Source organism: Dreissena polymorpha, chromosome 12 (assembly GCF_020536995.1).
Source record: "Dreissena polymorpha isolate Duluth1 chromosome 12, UMN_Dpol_1.0, whole genome shotgun sequence".
NCBI classification, from domain to species: Eukaryota; Metazoa; Mollusca; class Bivalvia; order Myida; family Dreissenidae; genus Dreissena; species Dreissena polymorpha.
Window position 1 is genome coordinate 58968043 of NC_068366.1, and position 8694 is coordinate 58976736.

General features: G+C 34.7%; 1 long non-coding RNA gene across 1 annotated transcript; it reads left to right on the top strand.

Annotated features, from left to right (window-relative positions):
• Positions 1 to 6593: 6593 nt before the first annotated feature.
• Positions 6594 to 7862, top strand: LOC127852201 (uncharacterized). The gene is made up of 3 exons (XR_008036126.1): positions 6594 to 6782; positions 7083 to 7165; positions 7469 to 7862. It is a non-coding gene; the product is annotated as an uncharacterized LOC127852201 (long non-coding RNA).
• The last annotated feature ends 832 nt before the right edge of the window (positions 7863 to 8694 follow it).

Below are 8694 nucleotides of genomic sequence, written 5' to 3' on the forward strand. Positions count from 1 at the left end.
ACCACGCCAGAAACATTCCTTACAAGTTTTGACAAATCATGAGTTGATTTTATACAAGTACGTATTTGAAGACAATATTGAAGTGGGATGACAAATGACATTGACGGTGACAGTAATATCTCGGCTCTGACAACGCTCTGTTAAGGGGAACTAAAATAAGATAAAAGAATATTTGCAATTCATTCCTAACAAATGACCTTAACATTCACAATCAATTGTGAAGATTACTACCGCAGTTGAGTTCTTTTTAAGGTACGTTAAAAATCGCATGGTGGTTTATAGGAGATATTATTAGCTAACCTTAGCACAAAGTGCTCAGAGTGGGCTATTGTGGTGTGTCTATGTACGGCGTCCGGCGTCGTATATCGTTTGTCATCGCATTTTTTTGTTCCGACGACATCTCCTCTTTAACCAAGGGGCAGATTGCCATTAAAGTTTACATATATGATCATCGGTGGACCATATCCTTGAATTGCTTAAATTGTTAGGGTCTGTCTGATACGTAGTCCACCATAGCTACAAATAAATCATACATTCAAAGCAGAGTTGAATGTTTTCATGAAAGTGGTATAGCACTTATAATCAAAATAACATTTTTATGAGCGCATATTTTTCATTCAATATGCTGTGTTTTTTTTCTATTTTTTGTAATAATAACATGCATCGTTTTACTTTAAATAGTCGCCACGGAGACTACCATTTGTTCGTTGTATCAAGCAATTTTGAAGTATGTCCATATTTCAGAATGAGATAGAAGACTTATACGTCAATGAATTTAACGCATTATTTGATTTTATCGTATTGAACACGATCAACAAAAGTCAAAATAAAGAAAGTGAATTAGACGAAACCACATTGGTACAGCTGTGACATGTGCATGTTTTGATTTTTTTTTCCAAGGCATAGTTTATCGTGGGAACCACTTAATAAGTCGTGTTAACAGCGCAGGTTGCCTGGCGAACGACAACGCTTGCTCATTAGATCGACTTAGTCAATCGTGACAGCGACTCTTTGGTACGAGAGAAATACCTCGCGGTAACAACGTGATGATGAGTGGCTATCGCGTGTCTTAACATGGCTGAAATACTTAAGCCTTGCATAATTTCGGATTGTGAATGAGGTTAAGCGGTAGTCTCTTACCATAACATCGGCAGCTGTTTTATCCATCTTTCCGCCTTAAATGACCTCTACATAATGCCAGCAGGCACGATTGTATACATTCGAATATTTTATAGGCTGATTCGAGAGAAATCCCCCGAAATTTGGCTGCACTGTGTCTGTGCGCAGCGTAAAGGATGTAACTGTTCAATGTACGGTATTCCGGACTACTGTCTGCATTTTAAACGACACAAAGACATATTGTGGCCCAGTTACAATAACGTGTTAAAATCCAACTCGCAGAATTTTAGGGTCATTACTTGGTCACTAGATCGTCAGGGGAAGACATAATTGACTATCGATAAACACAGTTTTGCTTTCAAGATGTGAAAAAAACACTACCGAAATAGTATAATGTCATGTTAAGAGAAAATCGTTTAATTATCTGACCACACATGTTAGCTGTACTTGGTCAGCACGTCTGGAAATCGTTCCTGAACCCCTGAATAGGCTCCCTTATTTGCCAGTCTGCTGTATATGCTTGTGAATTCAATTTTATATCGAAATACATTGTGCTAAAATATGTCATTTCAAGTCGCAATGAGATATAAAAATACCCGCGTCATGCGAAAATGGGTCTTATGCCATATGCGCCCATCATTTCTATAGACCACCCAACCCGCGCATCTCTCAGTCTTGTCAGGAGATACAATGGGACCATATAACATTAAGTCATTTTATAGTTGACAGAATCGCCTTTGACCAGACAACGCAAACTCACAAGCTGGGCTTGAGCTCCGCTGGCCGGTACGCCATAAAACTCATTTTCGCATGACGTGTGTGTGTGATTTAAATGTTTCGAAAGAAAACTGCGTGTTTAATATTAACATACGATACGTTTCGATGGTAGAGAAATAAACTCATAAAAAGCCATGTGAGGACACATATGATGTGAACTCCCGTAGTATAATTTGTATCTACTAACACTAATGTGTTGTTTTACTAACATAACACACATTTCTTGCGGTGAATATGCGACTAACAGGTGAAAACGGCAAAGGATTTGAGGGCTTTTTAACCACTTTTGGAACCTATTCCATTAAAAACAATATAAGTATTTATGCAAAGCATCAAAGGGCGTCGGGAATTTTAGTGTAAAAGGCACTCAATGAAGTTACAAGGAACGATTTTTTTCTACTGTTTTCCGTGTGCAGTTTTCATTAATGGAACAGAACTGTGTAGGTTTTAAAAAATCTGCTTCATCTTGTAAGAGTTATTTCATATTTTTCTCAACTTCAATGGGAGATGATTCTGAACTTATTCTTACATTGCTCATTTACTTTTTTTTACCTTTGACCTTGAAGGATGACCATGGCCTTTTACCACTCAAAATGTGTAGCTCAATGAGATACACATGCATGCCATATATCAAGTTGCTATGTTCAATATTTTAAAAGTTTTTGCAAAACTTTACTATATTAAATATTTAAATTTTTGATCTTTGACCTTGCAGGATGACCTTGACCTTGACCTTTCACCACTCAAAATGTGCAGCTCTATGAGATACACATGCATGCCAAATATCAAGTTGCTATGTTCAACATTTCAAAAGTTATTGCAAAACTTTACTATATTAAAGTTTTAAATTTTTGACCTTTGATCTTGAAGGATAACCTTGACGTTTAACCACTCAAAATATTCAGCTCCATGAGATACACAGGCATGCCAAATATCAAGTTGCTATGTTTAATATTTCAAAAGTTATTGCAAAACTTTACTGTAAGGTTAAAGTTTTGGGACAGAATGACAGAATGACAGACAGAAAGACAGACAGACATCTATCGATCCGGGGGCATAAAAAAGGTTACAATAAAACAGCATATTTATTTAAACTAAAATGTCAACATCAAAACAAAAAGTTAACATAGAACACAAATAAAATAATTTGATTCTACTGGGGCTCGAACCTTGGACCTCTCACATGTGAAGCGAGCGTGTAACCACTACACTACCTAACCGCTTGAAAAATCACCTTCTAGCTAAAATATTCAGGTAGTAGGAGCCTCATGGGTACTTTTCCAGAAACACTCATTGTTATTATTTCCACATAGTAAATTGTATATCACAACTAATTGCAAAATTAAAAAAAAAAATACAAGCCGGTTAACTTTTTATACTTGGTTGAATACACCTACCCCTTGACTCGGTTGGGCGTTTTCTGTGGATTTACCCTATATCCAAAATATATAGTTTTTTGTAATGGGATAAACATATATTTTGAAAATTAAGTTAATAAACGGTCTCGACTGGAATTTGTTAGTAGATACAGAATATTAAAAAAGTGTCATTGAAAGAGAATTGTGCCTTTGATGTCCAATAATATATGTGACGTCGTCAGCGAAAATCAGTCTTGTGTACGCTGACGTTTATGTCGGGAAATCGCGAAATAAAAATCTTGTACGAAAATGCGCTGGATATTTCGTCTTTTTTATACAATTTCTCGGCTCATAATTTATTACATGCTTTGAAAATTTCCACAATATAGCATGAATATGTCCTTTAAACACTGGCACAATTGGTGTTTTGTAATCCGTTTATTTAATTCAAATTATTCCCCTTGAATGACACAGTTTCGTTTGAGCAGTTCACAGTTAGCGCAACCTGTCTCGTGGTGTTCATTTTCAATGGCTACTAAACGCTGTAAATCAAACTGACAGTGTGCACTGTTGGATGTCTTCAATCGAAGAAGGTTCGGAAATGATATGTCCACATGCTTAAAATAGGTAAGTGAAAGATATATGTGTGGCTTTGTGATTAATTATCGCGACTCGCAAGTTTGACCCGGAAGTAAACTGTACGATAGCAACTGAATTGTTTACATGAAATGGTGGTAGATTTAAATTTGACTTTAAAATATCATGTCTCAATTTATTAACACCGACACTATTCCATGTGAAATTTCACAAGACCAGGACACTTCGTTTTTAAATTTAAATGATTTATCGAATGTAAATGAACTTTATTTTGAAACTTTTTACCCCGCTACTCAAGATTTGTTTGATGTGGTAGATCAAAGACCTATAGATAACACAGATTGGAAACTCTCGTCTTCGCGATAGCGATAATATCTAACGGCGGACGCGGGTCACGTGACATCGATTTTGGAGATGCCGGTGTACCTGTAGATTCTTCCCTGTTCCAGCTACTGTCGGCCATTTTGTTTTAAAGCAATCAATTATGGGCAAAGTCGGTCGCCGCAAACAGACATATTGAATATTTTTTTGTGTAAATAAAAATAAGTTTTTATTTTCTTTGTTGATAATGCTTCAAAAACTTCTTCATTTCTCATCACAGATTAAGTAAGATGGTTATGCTAGACGAGATGTTAATCTAGGTATGATTTATAAAAGTAGACGAAAATAAGGCAATTTAAAAGATTTTGCCTTTGTACAATTTTATACTGTTATTTCATTCAATCATTTTCATATCCGTCGCCAAAGTGGTTTGTTTCTTTTTTTTAAACTTTTCTATTTCTCATCCAAAATCGTTGAAGTATGATTTTATGCTAGGAGAGACGTTAATCTAAGTATAAATTACAAAAACGTAGAAGAAAATGTTCAATTTAAAGGATTTGGCCTTATACAATGTTGGTACAATTTTAAGCTCTTTTCCTCTGTTGTACACGATTGCTGTCAAACGTGTTTTTGTTCTTTTTGATAAACTTTTTCATTTTTATCCCAAATAGATAAAGTCAGATTTTTATGCTTGGTGATATGTTTATCTAGGTTTGAATTAAACAAACTGGAGGAAAATGTTCATTTTAAAGGATTTTGGCCTTGTACAAAGTTGGTACAATTTTTAGCTCTTATACCCTATTGCACACACCTGTCGTCAAACGTGCTTTAGTTCATTGTGAAAACCTTTGTCATTTTTCATACAAACATAACATCTTCTTCAGTTCGCTAATTGATCCGACAATAAACACGCGCGTGAAATGTTGTTTTTTTCTTTTCGCGAAATCCTAGTTCATGACACTTAGAGCTTTTATTAATTACCAATAGAAAAAAAAACTTGATTACAAACAAAACTTTAATAACCTATAACTCATGAATAAAATCTAAATAAAAAATAGAGAATTAAAAAATTGAAAAAATCTACAGAATCAATATTGAAATAAGACAAACTGAAACCGTTTTCGGATCGAACGATCATAGCATTTATTATACTGTTATGTTGTTTTTATCAGAGACCTAGATCTATGTGTCCACATATATCTATCCGTTTTGAAATAATATTATTTGATAAGGTTGTAAATGTTTCAATTAAAAAATGTATACAAGAAAATTTTATCAGCAAAAGCCTTTCAAATAAATTATTCAACGGCATTTTCGCCGCGATTTGGAAATTCTTATAGCGCTATAACTTCAACGATCGCGGCATTACAAATTCTTATTTTAGGTTAATAGAATCGAGATTTTGTAAAAGCATAATTACGCATGTTTCTATGAAACTTTATTTTATAAAAATCGGATCATTATTGACCAAGTTACAGCCGCCTTTCTATAGCGCCGTAACATTTTCGCATAACTTTGCTCGATTATCGTAGCCGTTGCTACTGGACACGTCGCTATCTCATCGCAATCGTGATACATCGGCTATCTTCGGACTCCTCCGATTGATTTTTGGAATAAATCGTCTGCTGATCCTAAGTGTTCTTATCAGTTTCTCGACCACGTGACCCCGCCGCGAGATAGCCCGATAAGGCGCGAAGTTTCCAATCTGTGTATTCTATAGGTCTTTGGGTAGATGATTATGAAAGTGACCGTGAGTCAAACCATGATGAGTCTGATATTGATATTGATGTAGAAGCTGTCCAAAAAAAACCATCAGATACTGCGTTTATTGAAAAGTCTGAACTTGATGTCGCAGAAGCTGATAAACAAAACAAATTTAAGGTTTACTTTTTAGAAATGTTTAAGCACAAATTTAATTAATTATTATTTAAAAAAAAAGTGTTATGTAGATAAATAACCAATAATTTGATATTCTACAGGTTGGGAAGTTATTTTTCAAGACCCCGAGGAAGTGTGAGGTGTATGGAATCAGCTGTGAAGGTTCTGGTATTTGAATTAATTTAATATCATTGCTATCCACAAACTGAATCAGTCTAAATGTAATCAACTACCAATTGATTATTTACTTTTTATTGTTGTGTGTGTGTGTGTGTGTGTGTGTGTGTGCGTGCGTGCGTGCGTGCGTGCGTGTGTGCGTGCGTGCGTGCGTGCGTGCGTGCGTGTGTGTGTGCGTGTTTGTGTGCGTGTGTGGTCTGGAGGATATCATTCTCGTCTTACACAATCTTTTATGATAAGACAATAACCATGCAGTATCAAAATGTTTCAAACCACCTATTAATTAATTGGAAAAAAAAGAACTATTTGGGTATCTCTAGTAATTTATTACGGTTTATTTATTAATCTTCTGTTTCACAAGAAAGCAGGTGTTTTACCTCGCAGACGAAGGCCAGTCACATGGTAAAGGTGCAAATGCTGTGGTCAGCCAGGTTCACCACTACCTCAACACATACGGTCTTGGCTAACAGCATGCTCACTTTCAGTGTGACAACTGTTGCGGCCAAAATAAAAACAACATAGTTATCTGGTACCTTCTGTGGAGAGTTCTTGTAGGTACTAACAAGCCCTTAGTTATTGTGTTTCTGATAGCTTTTTTAATGTTGAGAAATTAATTTAGCTAAACATGTTGTTAAAAATATTTGTTTGCAGTAATGCAATTGCAAAATGGTAAAGCGTGTTGATATGTAGTGAAAATGTTAAAAAAATTCACTCTGGTATCAATCTCTAAAAGAAAAATATCTTAAATAATATATTGAAATGAGTCAAACCATTTTTAAGTTCGTCAATTACTACAAAATACATATTCTAAGTTGTAGCCTGACCTTTTTTAAAAATTATTTTTTAACATTACAGGTTTACACAGAATCATCACACTAAGCTTTATGTTGATAAGACATACAAAGTTTACACTTTGGCATCTGGAAGTCAAAGTGGAGGTAAATTCCTTATCACAGTATGGTTTATGTGACCTCCATGATCCTTCTTGATAAACATTGTTTGCATTTCCATAGGTCCATCCAGTTGTATAGTTTTACCATGTAATAAAATATAAAAATAATAAAATATCAATTAAAAATAGTGTGTAGGTACTTTATGTCTTGTAACAGGAAAATAAATATTTATTTTAGTAGTTTCAGCTGTTTTATTGGTATGAAATTCTTGATATGGCAAACAAAATCCCATAATTGGAAAACTATATTTTGCAATTGTTTCTTAATTAAGTGGTAATCTTGATACAGAAACTTCAATGCAGAAATGTTGTCTGATGTCGCTGCGTCTGTGGGGTTATCGTCAAGGACGGGCCACAACATCCCCCAGCTTGTGGGGGACACTTCCAATTCTGTTGTTATCTAAGACAGGAAGGATTACCATTCGACATTGTTTCACCACATAAAGAATGTCACCAAATTTCATCAATTTCCATGTGTCAGCGGATCATTCCGGTGTTGTGGAGTGCAGGGAATTTAGTGACTCACCAGTAGTCAGAATCAATCTCAGGAAGGTCTCGAAAGTGAATGTTAATGTGAGCTGTGACAACCTGCCATAAGAAATGTTTGCGAAAGGGCTTGATCTGGACCATCAGTGGTATTTATTTGAAAACATTCGTGAATTCTGCTGCACAGATGAACCAAAAACTTGACATGTCCGAAATGCGCTACTGGTCAGCAACAAAAAAACAGACTGTGCCCCCCACCCCCAAAAAAAAGAAGAAGCATTAAGATGCGCATCTGATCTTCTCCGATCATGCCACCACAATTACATACATCATGTATCAGTGTTCATTTTGGCCAAGGTATTGGGTGATATATTTTCCCCCAAACAATGCAAAAAATCCTCTATTCCTAGGAAAGCTAAAACATGTATACGAGTGCTAAATGTGTCAGTTGATACAGGTTTTGAAATGTTCAATACAAACGTTTGTTGTTCTAATTGCACAAGCTTGTTTTCAAGTTTTTTATATCTCATATTTACAAAACAAAAATCATTTTTCCATGTAATCATGCAATTGTTTTCATCTTTTGGACACAGACTGCCTTTCCGAAAAACTGGGAAAAAATCAGTGTGAATTTTGTATTTATTTATGTTTTACAATGAAAATCCTATATTTTTGTTTTTTTTACTACATTGTTTCCATAGTAACAAAAACAAACAATTTTTATGTTTAAGTTATTGTTTATTTTGTCTATTTTTCTCTATCAGAAATAATGATAATTAATGATTATTTCATTTACTGAAACATTTAGTATCCAAGTGTACTTTCAACCAACACTTTTCAATGCTGTTTTTTCTATTCTGTTGTGTTTGAGGTAACATTATACTTAAATACACATGTTACTGAATAAAAAAGGAAATTGTTCATGGAACACAAAACTTATTGATTGTTATTGTTTAACTAGTTACAAAACAGTGAAATTAATGTTGTGTTTGCCTTTAAACAAACACTTGATTGAAAATACAATTCATA